Below are 21,331 nucleotides of genomic sequence, written 5' to 3' on the forward strand. Positions count from 1 at the left end.
AATGCAGTACAAGTTGATACCAATAAAAAAAAAAGCTTTATTATTCTGAGAAAATCTTTGCAATTGTATATAGGTATGTGTATTCAAATACAGGATGGGGTAAACACAGTTGTACAGAATCTAACACCTGTATCGTGATCAGAAACATATTTGTGAGTAGATCTAACAAAATAAGAGTTGTCTAAACCATGATTTAATAAATAATCAAAACAGGAAAATTGCTGCATGTACTAAAAGTATCCTTGTCCTTGTTTGAAGGTAGACTTCTCTGTGTCCAGGGAACTTTGTTGTTTTGCATATCCACAGCTGTTATATGTGCCCAGCTCAAACCTAAACCTCAGTAGGTTCCTAACACAGGGATATCTAGACACAGAAAACATACTTGTAGGAAATAGAGTTTGTGCCATCTTGCATAACGTAATCTTGTGGAATTGGGGTGCTGATAACTAACTATACACCCTCATCCCCTAGATCGGGCATTTACCTTAAAACCAATACGATATGGAAAGGGAGAGCATGTTAGAGACAGGAGTAGTCAGAAGAAAGTTTGTGTTTGTATCAGTTTAAATTTGTGTAATTTAAATTATCAGTGTTAGTTGCAACTCAACTAGTAAGGGTTTTTTGATTTGACTGCAAAGTCTTTAATTAGACCAACAGTAATTTCCTGCTTTGCATATGCAGTGTGTTGCTTTTGTTAATTGTGTATAGCATGTCAGTTTTTCAAGCAACCTATTGTAACCTGGGTGCAAAAAATTGGTGACACTACCATAGTTTCTCAGAAAGCAAAACAAACAAACAAAAATCAAGCAAGCAAACAAACCAAATATGGGAGCATTCCATTCATCCCATTCTGTCGTGGAGCAAACTGTGGCTGGAAAACAGAGCCTCAGAAGAACATGCATTTAGTCTATGGGCTGCAGTTTGGGAGGAAAAAGACTGATCTCTGCTTCCAGGTTTTATTTTATATATTTGATTTTCCTAATATTAAGTGAGATACTACTTCACGAGGCTGTTGCAGCCTGTTTCTCTAAAATGTAAATGTTTGCACCAACCATTTTAATAAATATTTTACTGCAATAGGCATGTTTGGAAATCATCCATAGAGTTTACTTGTTATCTACAGCTTATGAGAAAAGTACTTATTTGGAGCTCTTAGTCCATTTCTTTTAATTTACTTTACTCTCTCTTAGCCACACATGTCCTTAACCATCTGTAATGCATCAATAACTGCCAGTAAAAACATGGTATTTTTTGTTTAAAAAGCATTAGAAACTTCTTCAGGTGGCAGTAGACTAAGCACAGCCATCTATTAAAGTTTCACAGTTCAGGTTCCCTTCTGCATTTGAGGTCTATACCAACATTTATGATTGAAATGAAGAGGAAAATGATGTTCTTTAAAAGATATAAATTCAAATTAGGGCATTATATTGACACATGTATTTTTTCTCTGAATAACCAATATTTTTATACTGCAGGCATAATATACCAACTAGATTGAACAAACGAAGGCAATATTCTGAATAACATCATTCTCACAGTTAAACGTCAGTTTCAAAGCAGGGCATTTGAAGACATAAAAGCAAAAGGTAATGACATTATCCTTGAATCTTCATGACTTTCCTAAAGGTGAATGTATTAAATAAGAACTGCTGAAGTGTTTTTGGCACCGTTTTATGCATCCCATCTGTTAGTCATAATACTACATCAGCTAATTAATGCATGTTACCTTGTGTGTAAAACAACACGCACTCTACTGATTGTGGAGTCAAGACTAAAGTGGTTCTCACTGAGATGTTTGGATTTTTTTTTTTTTTGTCAAAAAGTTAGGGTTTTTCTCCATGAAAAAATCTGTTTTCATTAAAATCTTTAACATTTAAAAAACCATATGTTTCTTGGAAACTCCTGCAAATAGCATTAATATCAAAGTCTTCCTCATTTTGCTCTTTCTAGAATGCTTTTTCTTAAAAATTAAATATATGCTATTTTTTCTTTATTTTTCTGTGCGGTGCATTTGATCTAGCTGATGGTGTGCTGCCACTGTCATGTCATAGCAAAAATTGTCAAAAACTGCATTCTGACTTGACAGTAGCAATGATGCACAACTAATTAAAACTAATAAAGGCTGTCATTTTTATTTTTTAAATCATGAAGGGCAGCTGCTACTTAGTACTGAAAAAAAAAACACTCTTCAAGACAATAGTGTGTATTCTTTGTATTTGCAGTGAAACAGTTGAATCATTTCTAAGTTCCCCTGATTATCTTCGAATTTGTTTGAGGTGAATATCACATGTCCCTTGCTGCAATTAAGAAAAGTCTATTTGATTCCTGAAGCAACAAGGTTGTTCATCACTGATGTAAAATTGTAGCTATATCAGGTATGTTGCTTAGATAAAGTATGGTTCTCTTTTGCAGAAAGAAATAGAAATATGAGAAAAAGCAGGTGAAAGATGATGCTTTTTCTCTTATACCTTGCTTTCCCGGATTAACTGTTGACTTCAAATGTACTTCTGATTTTTTTTAAACAGTCATTTCTCAAGACAAGAAAAACTGTGTGAATGTAGCTTTGGCAAGCCATTTACTTCACCCTTCTTATATGGATCTAGTATATAAAACTTTGATTCCTCCATTGTTTATAGGAAACTGCTGTTTACATATGTATGGAGTCAATGTCTATCTTTAATAGTTGGAACTATAAAATATCCCAACATGTCATTCCCACAGATAGCTCTGTGCATAGAAAATACAATGTAATTACATCTGATATTATTGCTATTCTCCTCACAGTTATATTACAGTTTTTAGTTATTTAATATCAAACAATTTTTTTTTTTATGTTTGGTATAACCAAATTTTACATTTCTCCTTCTACTTTGAAGGCTATTAGTATTTCTTATTAGTGCCAGTGTATCTTAGTATTACCACTTGTATACAAAAATGAAAGCATGTGTAACCTACAAGACCAGAGTTATTCTCTGTAAAACCATATGAGTTTTCTGTCTTTATTATAAGAAACATTGTGATGTGCAATTTTGTAGATAGGTAGTATTTTCTGTGAAACATGATCTACAACAATTTTTTTTAATTGTTTGTAAATCATGTTGACTAAGGATATGTGAGGTTTTAGCAGTCAACAGGAAAAGGGTGCTAGTAATGGAATGCTTCAAATACTAAAGATATTAAAGCCAAGATTTTATGAAACTCTAGATATTGTGTGAAATAAGGATATTGGCCCAGATTTATAGCATCTTTATATGATGAACACGTTTATCACTTTGCAGAGTTGGTGAGAATGTGACTACGCTTGTGCAATGTTCAGCCATCTGTGTAGCATGGTTTTAAAGTCTCAGTCTGTCTCTGCCAGTGATTCTGTTTTCTAGATTAGCTTCCTCCATCATCTCTGCAATGTCGTTATCTGTTGCAAAAGACTTTTGGCTCACAAGAACAAGAAAAAAAAAAAAAAGAACAGAAAAAAAAAAGAACAGGAAAAAAAAAAGATCACATCTGGAAATTGCTAGATGTATTTTAATGAATGTATAGGAAAAAAATAAATGTATTATAAGTTTATGGACAAGCAGATCAGAGTAAAACTGGTAAAAAATTAGATTGCTTTAGTGGTCTTCAGATATACTAAAAAAAGTTTTTGCTTGCTTTACTAGAAAAATTAATTAGTAATGATACCGGAGTTCTGTGTCTGATGACTTTCATATTGCTGAAGTGGAAAGTCAATTCTTTTCCAAAAAGGTCTTTGTTAACTGCCTCTCATGGTAGTCATAATAATTTATTTTGTGTTACTATTCAAGTGTTTACTGGTAAAATAGGTTTTGTAATAGGCAGCAGAGTCCTCTTTGTAAATCTTAACAGAAGCAAATTCTTTTGGTACAGCAGCAACTACTAAATATGCTTAAGCTGAAAACCCAGCATATACACATTCAAGATCTCCAATTGTGTAGAATATTTGTGAGTGTATATGGAAGGAAGAGTTAGCCTTTAAGTCAGAGCCCTCTGTTAACCCTAAAGCCTCACAACTTTTGCCAGCTTCTCTTTGTGTGCTATCTCTAATTCCAAGTGTCATGACTGTACTGATAAGAAATAATTATTTGTATTCCTGAAGGAGTGAAAGTCTTCTATTTCAAAGCTGTGGTTCCTCAAGAAAAAAAAAAACACATTCATAGTAAATGTTCTTAAGTAATTGACACCAGTTTTGTTGTATATTTTCTAATGTTTGTAAATAAGATGAAATACTAACACCAAGTTTTAATTAATTTACTACTGATAATATGACCATAGTTAACAAAAACTGAAATTAAAGAATATTAAAACATATTTTAATTAAGGAAAAGAGTAGCTTTCATTATTACCTGTTAATAGAATCATCAGAAAAAGTGAAAAAAAAAATCTCATTAATTAGAGTTAACAGTAGAAGAAAACTTGAACTTGGTTATTAGTTCTTAGTTGAACCAATTATCTTCCTTAAGATGTAGTTCTTCCAGTGTAGTTCTTTGATCCATATGTAGCACCAGAGAGAAGTGCCTATGCACCAAAGAAAGCTAGATCCTTGAGTATAGTGGCCTGAGCAATTAGGAGCATTAAGGTTCTTTGATTTTTGAAACTCTTCCAGAAGGTACCTAAATATGAATATATAACTCTTTGGTTTTCTAATGTTCTATCTGAAATTGGCTTGGATGCCAAACCTGCAAAGTATTTCTGCTACTGAGTATGTCTGGGAATTGCTGCATGCTATCAGCTACCACTGGCACCTGTGGGAAGCAAGAACATTCAGCAGGAGGTTTTCAGCACTCTGCCTGATTAGATGACAGAAAGGGAGATACTGGAATATTATCATTAATAATAATCATCCTGAAGATTCAAGAGTTTGTAAACTTCTAACAGCAGAAACTTGGCCAGTCTTCTCTTACCAAACAACTAATGCAATATCAACGCTGCCTTTTTACTCAAAGTCCGGTACTTAAAGAATTCACCTGGAACTTGGAAAATGGTGGGTTAGATTCTTCTACTTCTGGCTTATAGCAAGGGTCTGAAACCAAGTCTGTATGTGACTCGGACAGTAAATTCACCAAACAAATCTCAAACCTTACATATTGTACCTGTACTTCCTTTAGATAGTAGTTTTGAATTGCTTCTACTCATATTTGCTCTGGTGTAAAACCAAGGAAAATTGGAATTACAGAATGACACAGAATCATAGAACGGTTCGGGTTGGAAGGGACCCTAAGGATCATCTAATTCCAACCCCCCATGCCATGGGCAGGGACACCTTCCACTAGACCAGGGTGCTCAAATCCCTGTCCAACCTGGCCTCGAACACTTCCAGAGATCCACAGCTATTCTGGGCAACCTGTTCCAGCGCGTCACCACCCTCGCAGTAAATGAGAGAGGTTGGGGTTGGAAGGGACCTCTGAAAGGCATCTGGTCCAGCTCCCCTCAAACAGGGACAGCTAGAGCAGGTTGCACAGAACTATGTCTAGATGGCTTTTGAATATCTCCAAGGAGGAGGAGGGAGACGCCACCACCTCTCTGGGAAACCTGTGCTAGTGCTCAGTCACTGTCACAATAAAAAAAGCCTGTTTCCATATGTTTGGATGGAACCTCCTGTGCTTCAGGTTGTTCCCATTATCTCTTGTCCTGTTGCTGGGAACCACTGAAAAGAGCCCGTCTCCATCTTCTTTTTGTCCTCACTTCAGGTATTTATATACATTAGTAAGATCCCCTTGAGCCTTCTCTTCTCCAGTCTGAACAGTCCCAGCTTTCTCAGCCTCTCCTGAGCTGAGAGATGCTCCAGGTCCTTAATCATATTTGTGGCCCTTCATTGGATTCTCTCAAGTATGTCCATGTCTCTTTCGTACTAGGGAACCCAGAACTAGACCAAGCACTCTAGGTGTGGCCTCACCAGTGCTAAGGAGAGGTGAAGGATCATGCTTCTTGACCTTCTGACAACACTCCTAATGTAGCCTAGGATACCATTTGAAGGGAATGAAGACACGGACTCCAAGATAGTCGAGAAATGGAGACCCTTTATTGTTCCAATGCCAGATAATTTGTCTTATTTTGTTTAGGGCTGAGGCTGTTCAGCAAGGTCACATAATTTGAGACTGCTGAAATACTTCAGCAATCCTTTGGTCCCAGTAGCTGTAAAACAGCCAAGTAAAAAGAAACTTCCCTACTAAAAAAAGTGTGTGGGGGGAAAGGGGGGAGAGAAGTGTCACCAGAAAAGTGTCTTTTAAATACTATCTGCTACACCAAAAAAGTCTTTGTTATAAAATACACATTTTCATACAAGACATCTTGCAAAACCATTTGATTGCCCCACGATGCTGAACGTTTCTGTGAGCTTCTCTTCTTTTCTAAATATTCTTCAGCCCAGGCACTTTCAGTCTGAGTGGTTTTGTCTCTCATACATGGAACAGCTTGTCCATGATTATCACGAGGCCACTGTCCAGCAAGGTAGGGAGCAGCAAGTGTGTCCAACGAGGAAGTCCGGCGAATAATACTGGAAGGGCTTGATGAAGGTGGTCTTAACTTAGCTCTGCAGCCTGGCAAGCCGGGGCTCTTCCTCTCCAGTGAGTTCCTGCCTTGCTCTGGGGACTGCCGCTGGTGCTGGACCCTGCCCGCTGCCGTGGCGCTGCTATCCGGCAGTGGGGAGGAGCTAGGTGAGGGCCCGCAGCCCAGCAGCGTTCGTATCTCCACTTGATGCTGCCTCCCACACTTTCTACCCCACTTGTTCCCAAGTCTTTACATCGAACACAGCTGAGACCGTTGAGGGGACCCCTTGTTTTTGCAAAAACTTTGATAGTAGCTTTATCTTAAATGGATCATATTTTACACCCCTTTTTATTAATAATTGCGTTAATAATTTTACTATTGCCTCTTCTTCTGCTGAGATATTGGCTCCCATTGTGAATGCCCAGCCGCTCACCTGTCCTTCAGGCGATGTCCCGGGACTGAAGCTGCAGTCTGGCTGCGAGCTTGATTTGTTCGGCTGGGTTCCCTCCGGACGCTCGTGCAGCATTGCTCTACCCCTTATCACGTCGGGGTCACCATTTGAAGGGAACGAAGACACGGACTCCAAGATAGTCGAGAAATGGAGACCCTTTATTGTTCCGATGCCAGATATTATATAGCTTATGAGCCAGCTACACGCACTGCATGTGGCTAGCGTGTGTAGTTACAGACTTCGGATTGGTGCATTCCTTTTGATCACGCGTAGCCCTCTATAGGCCCATCCAAGCCTAGCAACTTCTTCTTATTGGTTCCCACTTCCTCTTATTCTAGCCTGGTTACCACTCTATGCCTCGGAGTAACCTTCTTCTTAACCCTTAGTGCACCGCCATATCAATCAGCTCCAATTTATCACCGAACGGGTCACCCATAACCATTGGCCTTCTTAGTGGCAACCCTTTGTTGGACACTAAAAATGCCTTTACATTTTCAGTATGTATTAATTCCTGAAATGTGAAAGGTAGCTTCCAGATTTGATAAGATATTTATTTCAATTATAGAAATAAATGGCCAGTGAATTAAAGAAAATGTTACTTTTAAATAAAATCAGCTCAGAAGTAGCAAAGTCAAATATTACAAATAAATTCATGAAATAAATGATAATAAATATTTTTGCTTTTGAAAGACAGTCTTAATGGTTATTAGACATCTTTGTTCAACTTACAGATCTTCAGTTCCAAGCCTACAAGCATAGGAAACACAACAGCAGAAAACTAAGTTTAAGGGGATACTTTTAATTTTGATTTAGTATACACATCAGTATGCATTAAGGAACATACATGCAAGGGTTCCTAAACTTCAAAGTTCACAAATCTAAGTCTAATTTGCACTTTAGAGGAGGCACATGAAGAACTTCAGTCAATATAGTGGGGTTCATTGTGTTTCTGTGTTCAGTATTTGATAGCCTTTTCTAGTAATTCAGTCACATATCTCATTTGCATGAAGACTTTCTTTTAAATGTCAGAAATGAGATATGACAATAAGTATTCATTTTGATTAATGTGTTCAAGGTTTTTCTTGACCTTAAATGAAGACATTGCTTCAAAATGTAATCAGATCTTTAAACTGGGTGGATACTGAGATGGGGAAATGCTATACAGATATCAGAGCACCATAAGTACAGATTCAGCCAAAATTTTGTTATTTTCCAACATGTTCCTTATAGATCTTGTGTTCATATTTTTCATTCAAATGAAAATAGAAGAGGTATTTTGATCCCCTTTTTATCTGTCTTTTAGAGAATTCATTGTATATCTTGTTTGGCTGGAGTTAAATGAAACAGTGACTTTGTTACAACAGAGATGTGGAAAACTTTTAATTTGTTAAGAGTTTAGGCATAAAAGTGTAAGTACATGGTTAAGTGATATGCAATTTTGTATCTCAGTTTTTGAAATCAAATAAGCGTCATTGTTTTTGGGGCTGGTAAGATGGAAAGAGGCTCAAATATACCTTCAAGCAAAGTGTAAAATTTATTCTAGCAAGTGACTGTATTAAGGTGGTTCTGATGGGCAGACTACTGTAAAGATGTCACCTTTTCAAGGTCTGTCATTTCTTATGCATATGCATTCCACATTCCTGTCTGACCATATAACTTGACTTGTACATTACATACAGACCCCAAGCACTTGACGTGTGGTCATGGATTCCGCAACTGTGTTCAGATGCTTAAGGTTTACATTTTCTCAAGCTAGCTTTGTCATGTCTAGCTCTCTGTTAGTTGTGTCACAATGTCTGTATACTTTGATGTTCATTCTGTATCATAAATCTAAACTGTAGTCCTGCTCCTCTAAGAATCAACACCATGCCACATACAAAATTACACTGCTGAATCTATCCAATTTTTGAGAAAAAAACATAATGTTTGCCAAATATGTTGCTTGCTGTGACTCATTTGAGTAACAGCAATGACTACCAGCACAAGTTCAAAAGCAGTTCAGAATCTATGCAAATCAAGTTACAAGTCTAAGTAGCTTAATTGAGGAAGAATAAAGAAAGCTGAGAGGTCAAAGTTCTGTTTAAACCATCAAGTTTTTTGTAGTAGTTTTATAGCATTACATAAATGTTCTTGGACAGTATTCTGTTCTCATAATTGATCAGAAGAATACCTGATTCCTACTGTTTGTTCACTGTGTAGATGTTCAAGCTCAACTATTTCTTACAGCAACAGTATTAAAATGTGTATTTTTTTCCTCATCATGTTCCAATGCATTTGGTGATGCTCATGTGTTTGTGGTATGCTATAACTATTTCAAAATCAATATAAGATAGACTAAGTAAAATTTCCCATGCATTCTAAGAACATGGGGGAAGGGATGACAAAGGATTTTCCAGACTTATTGATTGGATTAATCATGAATGTTTTATTTGTTTGTTTTTCTGTTTGTTTGATGGAATTATATTTTATTGGTCAGTGCTTACTGCCTAAGGCATTGCTGTGAGACTGTAAATTCAATGCTCAGTTGCTGTCTAAATACCTAGTTTCTCTGAAATAAAGAAAGCTGAAAAATTAATTAATTAATAGTCAGGAATCAGACTGTGCATGGTGTTTGGGACTTATTAGAGACAACAGGATAAAGTCTGAGATTCCAACAGAAACATCAGTAGTTTCTTAATCAAAACAATAGGTATCATGTAATAACAGCTGTACTTTCCAAAATGGTTTCATGATATGACATAACAAACAGACAGTAGAGGTAGTCCTCTAAACATCATTTACACTCATTCTTGATATAACATTGCCAAACTAACTAAAATTTCAATTTGTAATTGATATGTTTGAGACCAGGAGCAATAAATACTTGCTGCTTCCTTTAAATTCTGTATTACATATATTTTTTTCTAGATTGTTTTCATCAAGTTAAGCTCTTTAAGTAGCTTAATTAAGGAATTAAGCAGCTTGATTAAGGAATATTTGCAACTCTTGAAGACACATTATTTTGTGTTAAAAATTAAAATTGATATCATGCTAAAGGCATGTATTTTGTAGGCTGACTAGGACTAGCTTTTTAAATCTGACTCTGTGTCCACTGTGTTTGCATTTGGCTTGACAGAGGTCCAGTTTCTGTGATTCTGTACGTATAACATTAAATGTTTCAATTTTTTTCTCATAAGTTACCACATCAGTGAGTCTTAAAATTCAGTTAAATCAGGAATAAATAATATATATATAATATAAATATAAATAATATATATATTTTTATAGAATTCTGTGATAAGCAATATAGCAAAAGGGGAGAATTTCACTATTCCCATTTCACAATGGTGGAAACCAGGGCAGTGAAAAATGAAATGAGTTATCCAAAGTCACACAGAGCTGGGAATAGAGAGCAAGTCCGCCTAGCCTTAGGCTGCTGCTATACACAGTGGTTAAGACACTGTTTTTAATTACTTCCTCAAATTATGACTTATATTTAATGTACAACTATCAGCCTTTATTGTAACTTCTCTGTTACATTGCATTATTCTTGGCATATTTTTCTCAATGACTTTTTTAAAGTTTAATTTCATGAGATCTCTACCTCAATTCAGTGCAAGCTCCTGTTATTGCATCTTCTGTGAACTAGTCCAGTAGTCAGACTGCATTCAATAGGTATGTGGTATGCAGATGTGAACTGGAAGGAGCAACATTTTAGTCAAGTCCACTGGGATGTAGCCATGCAACTCCTATTAACATTAATGAGAATGAAGCAGCTAAATCTCAGTGCATTGTGCTGAAAATGCTCCCTGACGTGTTTGAAGGAATACCATTTTCATATCAAGTATTTGCAAACGTGCTGGTGCTGCTCCATAAAACCTAACATCCTAGAAAAGGATTCCCAGATCTTCCATACTCTATAGCAAAGATGATCTCTGGGAACTGTTGACTGAATAACTCCACAGGATACTGTACATCATTTTTATTGATAAGGAAGTTGTCATCTGTGTAGCCTTGGTATAAAGTTGAATGGGCATGAGTTACTTTAAAGCATTATGTTTTTGATTGACCATCAAATTGACAGCTAAAAATTGGTCCAATTCAGACTCTGAAATGTATATATATATATATATATATATTCCTTATATATATACATATATATATGTATATATATATATATTCCTTCTAGCCTTAGCTGTAAGCTTGAAAGGCAGAGCCACCGGATTGCATGGATACTGACCAAGTTGACATTTGTTCAAAAGATGTTGCAACATAAAAATTTAGTTAGTTCTGCTGAAGACAACAATAGCAGATGTAATGTTTCTTAGATCAGTAATGATTTGTGAGTAACTATTAGGTAGTGGAGAGAATTAGTCTAATTTAGATTACTCTGCCTGACTGGGAGAAAGGATGTTGCAATTCATAATTGATTCTCCATTTCATACTTTTATTTCAGAGGAATAAATGTTTTTGCACAGTATGAACTACATACGTACTGTACTACAACAAATAGTTAATAACTGTATTTACCATGCTTTCAATCTATGTTCCACAAGAGGCAATTCTGGGAAAGGAATATTTACACACTCATAACAGCACATCAAGTAAAATTGCATAATGCATATATTTCTAACCAATTACACATCAAATAAAAAATTCTGGAAAGTATACAAGACTAGAAAATGCCCCCCATCCCCCACTAAAAAGTAACTCTACGGGGTAGATAATTACTAAAACATCTACATTGTAGCTCGAGGCAAGGAATGTTTATGATTTTCTGTAGTTCTGCTGTCAATCTCTGCCTTCTGCTCTTGCACTTTAGAGTATTCAGAATATTATCTGCATAGTATATAGCCAATTCTTTCCCTGTTATTTGATTGGCCTATATCATTATCACAAAGTTTTAATATTGAAAATTAAAAGTAATTCAGAACAAATAATTTGATGAATTTCACCTTTCTCTCTTTGAGAGATTCATTTCTCAAATTTATTCATTATTCAGTAATTCCTTTAGCAAATAAGTCTTGGTGTGTTATTTTAATTGTGAATTATGAATATTACAATCAGTTTGTGCTCTATCTTCTGTGCAGTAACAAATGTATTTGACTAACTTAAGCAATCCAGTTTAAATTTCCAACTGTGTTTGATTATAATAGGTGTTAGCAATGTATGCCAGGCAATCAAAATCCACATATCATGTGACTCACAGTAACTAACCAACCCAGCATGAAGGCAAACTACAAACTTGATAATCAGATGTTCAGTTTAAAATTTACTTTCAGCAAATACTCAAGCAATCAAGCCAAAAGTATACCTAGTGAATTCTGAACAATTGAGTGCTTTCAGAAAGCGATGATAAAAAGATTCACTTAAATTAAAGAACATATAGTCAAGGATACTTCCTTCAAATATTTTTGGGGTTTGAGTTTTTGACTGGCTTACCAATTTCATTTTTTTCCTGAAGAAATGAAGAATGTAGTGAAGCATTAGAAAATAATGAAAGAAATAACTGAACATCAGCATGTGTATCTCTGTTCCTGGAATGAGTAAGGGGACATTCATTCTTGTGTAAATATCCTAGTTTTATCCTTTCAATGATCTTAAGTCATCCAAGGGATGAATTGAGATGACTTATACAACCTCTGTATTGAGATCCTTATTTTTTAATGTGACTGCATTTAATCAAAATGATTGAACAGTGAATTTCTGGTAGATAACAGTATGTTGAAAGACACTGTAGGAATTATAGGGAATTAAACTATTTGTAAGCTTGGTTTGTAAACTTGGTTCATACTTGATGAGTAGTTTCAAAAATTAACATACGGGCTTTCTTTCCAATTTCCAAGTGAAATAGTGTCTTCATGGATTAAAAATGCTACCTTCCTTTAGAAACATCATCTTTGTTAGAATATATATGCATTTCTGTTTAAGTTATAGCTAAGGACTCAATCCCAAAAGAAAAGAAAATATAGCACTTGGCTGGAGCAATGTGGCTGTAGAAACAAATATGGCTGGTTTTAGGTGTTTTTCACTCTTGTTCTTTCTTAGGTGTTCTCTTGGTAGTAGATGTGATAAATGATTTCTTTTAAAATGTAACTAGAAAAAGAGCCCACCTTTTCTTAAATAGCATCCTGATTGCAGCTTTGAATGTACTGTCTATACTGCCGTGGGGATGTCTTCTCCAGTGTGTCTCACAGTCCTCGTAGTGAGTTTAGAGGACTGGAGGATTAGTAAATGTACACTGAGTTTTCTTCCTTGATTTCATGCCCAAATTTCTTTTCAAAGAAAACCTTTGATAAAGAAAAGATTTCCTTTCAAAATTCAAGAATTTTGGTATGCAAAGACTCAATCTCTGGCTCAGGTAGCTCTCAGGCTGCAAGCTGTTGAAGGATAGTACCCCAGGAAAGAACAAGCTTGTTCTGCTGATATGCATCTCACTAGTATCACTAGCCAGTATGAAAGAGAGGATTTTCAACTAAATGAGACTTTGATCTAAGTCATAATGGCTGGTATACTAAGTCCTCTTCCTGGGTTTCCTAAAGCAAACCATGATATTGTTTTCAGAAGTACCGAAAAAATATTCTTCAACTTTAAAATCCACTTCATTTGTGTGTCAGATACAGAATACTTACACATATTACACTCAAAAATACTTGCACCTAACAATTTGATTAATATTGCAATATTTTAGTCCTTTGGAGTGTGATATGTAATTGGTGTTATTGGCCATCATCGATAACCTATGAGACAACTGATTCCTCTTCTCTGGTACAGATTCAACAAAACAAATACCTCAGAAGATGAGCTAAAGGAAAGATAGCTTTTGATGTGCTTATTTCCACACAATTCTATGACTTAACTATACTCCTTTTTTCTTAAGTACCTTTTCATCAGGTGATATTAGTCATAAAAAAGACTATGAATTTTATATTCTACTTCAGAACAAAGAATGTTCCCAAGAAAGGAAAGAGTTCTCCACTATGGTGGAAAGTTAAAAAAAAAAAAAGGGACTTAAACAGGTATCTGAATTTCTCACAACTGTGTAGGAAATATTCCGTTTTCCTAGCTTAAATGTACAATAGTGCAAACTTTGGGGGAAAGACAGGTGTACATTTTGTAAATGGTGATGGATCTGTGCTGTCTTCCACTTATTTCTTTGGATTTGTTAGCTATTTTGACATTGCAGAGCAAAGATGTTAGAGCCAAGCCTTCATCTAATTAGTGTCAGTGACAAAGCGAATCAATAAAAGCACAAATAAGCACCTGATTATTCTATTTTAATGGCCTGTTTATTGTTAGGTATCTGTGAATCAAGGACACATGATGCTATGTCAATTCAAGGTATAAACTGTTGTATAAAAACTGAGAATGTTTGTCTGATATTTCTAATTAGAGGAGTTTGTCTGGTATTTCTAATTAGAGGAAACTGTTTTCACCAACTTCTACATTTCAATTATTTAATCATTTGCATAAGTTTATTTTACCAAAGTTTGGCCAAAATATTCATTTTTCAGGATGCGCTTGATGAGAGAAAAGTGTTTTTTTTTTTTTTTTTCCCATGTTAAATCCTTACAACAATTTTGCTAATCATACTATAAATTTGAAATCTGATGTTAAGTTTTGTCAAATTATAGACTCAACTGGTTCTTAATAGTGTTTCTGGAGTCTACTGCTATGAAGCTGTAAAACTGAGACTTCTCTGTAAAACTTCAAGGTGCGACTGGACAGGTCTTTGGCATTTTCTACCTGATTTGGAGTCCAGTAAAAGCTCAAAAGATATGTTGAGTACAGGGAAGCAGTTTCTGATGTTCCCTGCACATGTCCTTGCAGATAGTGTTCACTTTATGGACTGAAAGAAGAAGAGCCCCTCTGAGGAAAATAGTATGTGGTTGTGTAAGTAAAGACTACTTTGTGATACATATGCACAAGAGGAGGAACATAAAGGAAGATAAATAATGTGTCAGTGGCGCAGTTCTAAAGGAGATTGAAGTGTGACTCATGTTTTTAAAATCAACAATATTTGCAAAAACTGAATGCTGCTCTGAGTTGTGAATAGATCTCAGTGTATCATAAAAAGTTCACCCAAGAACAATAAGACCATTCCAGAAAAGCTAGATGAATCATGTGGTAGTCGCTCAAAGGAGATAAAGGATATTTCTGTTACTAACAAAAAAATATATCTGAGGACTTTTTTCCAAAATCATATCTCATTAGAAGAAACTGATAAATTAAATTAAAAATGTCTTTTTTTTTTTTCCCTTCTTGTCATTTACGCTATCGAAAAAAAGTAGAGGAGTATTTCTAAGGGCAGGTGTGAAAGAGGTCTGTAAAATCATGAACTTCACAGAGAGCAAATAGAGAACAATTATTTCCTATTTTTCAGACTGTTGGAACTAGGGCAGTAAGTAATATAACCAGGTAGCTGGTTTAGAACAGAATAAACACCTTTTCATATAGTACATAATTGAATTGCAGACTCAGTGGAATTACAAAATGCAAGTCCACTTGCTTAATAAAAAGACTTTGCAGTAGACTTCATATAGATATTAGAGGAGTTCTAGCTTTGGGACTTCTGTAACGTATAGGAATGGCAGTTTTCAAAAACCTTCAATGTATGAAATACACAAAAGTTAGTGGTCCAAGCAAATACAGTTTTCTCTTGTACAGGAGGACATGACCTTCATAACTCACTTAACAGTATTAATGGACTGTTCAGTTGGTGGTAGAAATAAACTGAATCATTCTATTGCCCTTTGCTATCTCATCTGTTAGTGGATATTTTTCTTTGCCCTAACAAATTTATAACAATAATATGTTTTCAGACTATAAATATTGATATATTTAAAAAATGAATGTTTGAATATTTGAGAAGCTTCTGAAACACGTATGAAATGAGCATTAATGTCTTAAAAAAAAAAAAAAAGTTCTTTTGATTATTCCCTTAAGGGTAGTTTAGAAAGGACTTTAATCTCTTTTATTAAGTGACATGCTTTTCTAGGGTAAGTATTTAATTTTGAGTTAGCGCGTGACAGACTGAAGTTCTGACCTGAGTCTTTGTCACAGTGAACAATACATATACGCACAAATTGTAGCTTGGTAGGAATGGAGTTAGACCAGCTAGAAAGTAACTTACTACATATTAGTGTCAGTTAATTAGTACCAAAGTGTCATGTTAGAATCCGTAAATATATCCAGGCTTCTCAGAATATCTGGGTGCCCATTATCTAATGTTCAGTGCAAACCACACAGGCAGCAGTTGCCCAGAGCAAATTTTAAGCCTAACTGAGCCATAGACTGTAGAAGCTTTGATAAGATGTTTAACCTCCTTGTTCCTCAGCCAACCCAGCTGTGAAATGGGTAAAACCAGTAGTGTAAAAAGACAGACCCCACTGGAAAACAGGCCTGCCACTGCCTTGGACAAGTATGGGCAAATAAATGGCAAACACGTAGGACTCATCATGTCCTGTTATGCCTTATGCTTAAATAACAGAGGCTAAATGTGAACGGTTGATGCATCAAATATTACTAGGTAAAAGAGATTAAAAACTGGGACATATCACTGAAATGTAATTCCATCTCCTTCTTGGGAAATGTAGTACTATTTCAGTGTTTGTTAACATCAGATACAGAATAGTTTTGTGTAAGTCAGCTGGACTTCTGCTGCTCATGATTATCCCATTGCAAGGGATACTGATAATTTTACAAATATGCAGTCTTAAAAGAAAAAATACAACTTTGCTGTTTTTTCTGTGTTGTAAATATTACCTGATAATATTAAAAAAGAAAGAACTTCAATATTTAAGTTAAAGAATTATTAACTTTCGTATCTCTCAACTTTAGCAATGAGAATTTCTTGAAAACCATTCAGATCTGATACATTTTCTTTTATTATTTAGAGACTAAATTCAGATCTCACAACAGAGGTTAGGACACTGCTACTCACTGATTTAACATCCATATTTTGAATGCTTTTTACTGTATCTGGCATGTGTATCTATCTGATGTGACAATTTCATTTTAAGAAATGCTTTTCCATCTGTGTTGTAGAATATATGGTAGCTGTATAATTTAATCTTTGCTAAACAGCTTAATCATTTATTAAAGCCAGATAAAAGCAATGTATACTGTGTAGTCAATGATAACTATTTTAATTTTCAGTGGTGTTTAGAAGTTCTGCGTCTACCGAGGATACATTGTTTTATGTACTGTTATTGACTGAGGAATAAAAGAACACAGCAGACACTAGCATTGTTTAATTCATGCACTATTACCTCTGTTTTGTGGCAGGGTAATGAAAGGCTTTTTGTAAATATGACTACTAAACAGTAACTGACATTTATGCTGTGGGAAATGTGTCATTTGATGTTATCTAGAATAGGAAACAATATAAATTCCACAAAGTAGTTTAGTAAAGTCTACATCTTTTCTGTAAATTGCTAGTCATATTACATGGTATCTCTACTTTTGCCTCTTCCCCTTTCATGATGTTGAATTTTTTTGCCTCTTCACCAGATCATGGTATTTCCATGTGATGTTCTACTAAGTCGCTCATAACGGTTTGACTCTCAAAAGGAAATAACTAATTACTAACATAATCTTTGTAATAGTCTGAATTGTAGCTGTTGTAGAAAGAATCTTTTATGACAGTAGTACTTCATGTCACGCATGTCACGCTGTCTGCTAATGTCACTCTTTCATCATTATAACATTCTAAAGGATCACAGATACAGTCAAATATATCTTTCATATTTCAACAACAAGAAGAAATCTTGAATGGTACATTGAGATGCTATGCAGGCATGTCTGTGCTGGAAATAGGAATTATTAGAACTGCCTGACCAAAATAGTTCAGTGTACATTTTAAGGGACTATTTCAGATTACCCATATGTTGACCAGAGTCCTTGAATTACTTTTTTTTTTTTTTCTTTTTTTTTTTTTTTTTTCAGCTGTGGCACTAAATCATTTTTCTAGACTGTTTGGGTATACTGACACAGACTCAATCTAGTACATCAAAGAAGTCGGTCAGTATGCTGAGAACAAAAGCTGTCAGCACTTTTGTCCTGTTTGTTATGTAACTCTGAACATACTACCACTGATTTTAGTCCAGAAATCTGCAATGTTCCTCATGGAAATGAAATCAAATAAAAATGAATTGTCAGAGATATTTTCCACAGAAGATAGTTACTAGATTTTTCCATTTTCGCTTCTCAAAGAAGCATTTGGACAGAGGGAGGTAGATTTTAATCCCATTTCATACCCAAAACAGAAGAAAATTCTCTGAAAGCCTAGGTGTAATGTCAAGTTACATTCTAAATAATTAGCTTTTTCCTCTTTCAGAACTTCAGCAAATGATAGGAAAGACATCGGGACTATTCGGTTTAAAGCTTGTAGTTGACCAAAAAATGTAGAAAAAGAGTAATTTTTCTCCCCTTTCCATCTATGGCATTTTAGATGTTATGTTAATATAAGGAAAAGCCTTATACTGTAGTTTCTTATTAAACTTTTTCTAATGCCAGTAGAATTACATTCAAATGTACTCTTTCTGATGGGTAATGCATAAGTCTCCAGAAATAATTTCTAAACAGGACCATGCCATGCCTAAGCTGGCACAGTTGCTAAATATCCCTTTCTCACAAACTGCTTTTATTTAGCTAGTGTACCAGTAAGAAGGGGGTTCTATTCCTTTTACCCAGCCTATACATACAGGGTTCTATTCATTCTAACTGGCTTCTACATACAGGTTGTTGTAAGGGTGCTGTGCAAGATGGAAGAACCAAATCTGGCAATAAACCATTCCAGTCTACTGAATATTCCTCCTCCTCCTCCTCCTCCTCCTCCTCCTTCTCCTTCTCCTTCTCCTTCTCCTTCTCCTCCTCCTTCGCCTCCTTCTCCTTCTCCTTCTCCTCCTTTCTCCTTTCTCTTTCCTCCTTCTCCTTTCTCCTCCTTCTCCTCCTTCTTTCTCCTTCTCCTTCTTCTCCTTTTTGGACAAATGTGGATCAAACTGAAACCTTTGGAGCAGCTGCTACATTAACTGGCAGAAATTCTGCTGCATATCAGAATCTGAGTTTGAAATTTTATCTCAAACTCACCTCTCCTGCATTTCATACCTAAATAAGAACCATAACAAGTAATCTACTGTTTAAATAGCGGACATTTTCCTCTCTTCAGTTCATTGGTTCAGCATATCAGAATGACTTCACTCATTGCACCCTGATGCATATGTTAGTAGAGTTATTCTCTAAACGTGTAATACATCAGTCTGGAAGAAACTGAAAGGCTGGGCAGCATTTCTGTGAGGAGTAAGTCTTGGGGAGGCAAACTGTCTCAGATAAAATGCTTCCTAAAGTAGCAACAAATCTATCACTACTGCTAGAACATAGTGTTCAATTCATACTATTGTGGGAAGGGTAATTATAAGTTGAGATGGTACAAGCTCTTGTACTGCTTTTGAACTATATCAAATTATTTTCATATAGCAGCTCTCATAATTTCAATAAGTGTCATCTTTTTTTTCAGGCCTTTATAGGGCACAGCAAAGATTAAAGAATATGTTTTTATTAAAGGCATTGCAAAAATCCATGTTACTTTCAAGTCTGATAAATAAGAATGGACAAGGTAAATGAACACACTGTTTTTTCAATTATTCCGTTACATAAAGTTCTGATACATTTGCATAATTTAGTGTCATTTTCTTCATTCAAAAAGGAAACCTTCCATGGGATTTTTTAGAAATGCTAGAGAGGGTGTCTAGCATGTCAGAAAGGAGTTGTGCTTAAGTCTTACAATAACACTCTTATAGATAGGTGCTCTGTTTGTATGCTTGCCAGTGAACCAGGGTATTGTTTATTGTCTTGAATGCTCACTTCTGGCTTCAAGCTTCACTGGCACTGGTATGCAGCTGGTATAGTCAACATGCTGACACTTTGCAGCTTGACTTACTGCTTGAGTTTACGGAGAAAACTTTGTCATTTTCTTTTCTGGAAGGTTTCCTTGAAGAAACAGGCTAAATATAACAAAATCAAACCCATTTCAAAAGCTCTCATTACAATGTCTAATAGCCTTAGCAAACCTGACACGAGTAGAATTTTAGCTGTAGTGTCTACTGCTTATTATGAAAATGAGAAATAAAGAACAGATTTAGTATTTCCTTGCCTCATTCAGTTCATTTGAGAATCATCAGTACATGTGTGTAATTTTTGTTAGTATTATAATGTAGTCTAGAATGTAGTATGTATCACTTGAAGAAGAAACAACTTGCTGCAGAATCGTTTGGCTTGAAAATCCTTTTGTTTTACACTTCGCTGCAAGCATGTACACATTTCAGTACGTGCTGTGAGAACCACATCTCTACCTTTCAGCCTTTTTCTTGTCTAAAATGTAGGGGGGAAAAAAAAAGAGATTTCCACAAAGGTGAATGCTTAGAGAAAGAACGTGAATCAATATGAGGGCTGTAGCAGGTTTGTTGTAGCAGCACGTTTTCCTAACATTTGGGAAAATGGCTGCGTGTGTGTGAATGAACTTTGGATAACAGGCTTCAAACAAGTAACGACTGACTGACTGCATGGCAATCAAAAGAAGATGTTAGAAGCAGTGTGCATTTGCCCTGGCTTTTGCCCTGATCTTTGGGTAGCTGGCAGCATAGCACTATCTGCAGAGACAAATAGTATCTAGTTAATTTGCAAGTGCAACGTTCATGCAGTACTGCGTAAGGTGATATTGTGCTTGGCAATTATGCAGCAAAAGTATGGATGCTTTCAGTATGCCTCAGTCTTTTCTAATGTACTTTTACTGTCAGAGTAGAAAGGTAAATTCAAACAGTAAAACTGTTAGTTCTTACTATTTTCAGTATGATAAAGAACACAGAACTGGCTGTGTTTATGATTTTAATCATTTATGTATATGCTTATACATGTATATATTTAAGTATATGTGCATTATAAAAAGCATTTTGTTGACTATCAGGGAGTTGCCATTTTTATAGTAACAAGTAATTTATAGTAACATTTATAGTAACAAGTAATAGGAATAATACATACAGACAGACATTTGAGACAATAAGAAAAAAAATCTGAAAAAAAAACAAATCAAATGGAAGTTCCAAATACTTGGGTTAGGTGTTGCTCAATTTACATAAATATTCCGAGATCAATCTCACATACATATTGGTGTGTATTTGAGCCCATGAATGAAAATGCAAAGAAAAAGTGTTCTTGGGGCTTAAATTTCAACTAGCCAGAGAAAAAAATCTTTTTAATCTGTTCAGAGTTTAGTTAGATTGAATAATGCATAATAAATGCTCAATATTTACAGTAAATAGTTCTTGAGATCAGTGAGGAACTATATCAGTTTTAGACTGACATTTGTATCAATAAAATATTAGTCAACAATGGTAAATATTA

The 21,331-nt window shown here is 35.3% G+C and overlaps 1 long non-coding RNA gene across 1 annotated transcript in view; it reads left to right on the forward strand.

The window, feature by feature from the left end:
• LOC310899268 overlaps window positions 1–21,331 on the forward strand; it is a 64,615-nt gene that overhangs the window by 35,121 nt on the left and 8,163 nt on the right. The window contains exon 5 of the long non-coding RNA XR_014584136.1: window positions 1,476–1,586. This is a non-coding gene — a long non-coding RNA (uncharacterized lncRNA). The remainder of the gene's footprint in view (window positions 1–1,475; window positions 1,587–21,331) is intronic.

This window comes from Anser anser (genome assembly GCF_964211835.1).
Source record: "Anser anser genome assembly, chromosome: 4".
NCBI classification, from domain to species: domain Eukaryota; kingdom Metazoa; phylum Chordata; class Aves; order Anseriformes; family Anatidae; genus Anser; species Anser anser.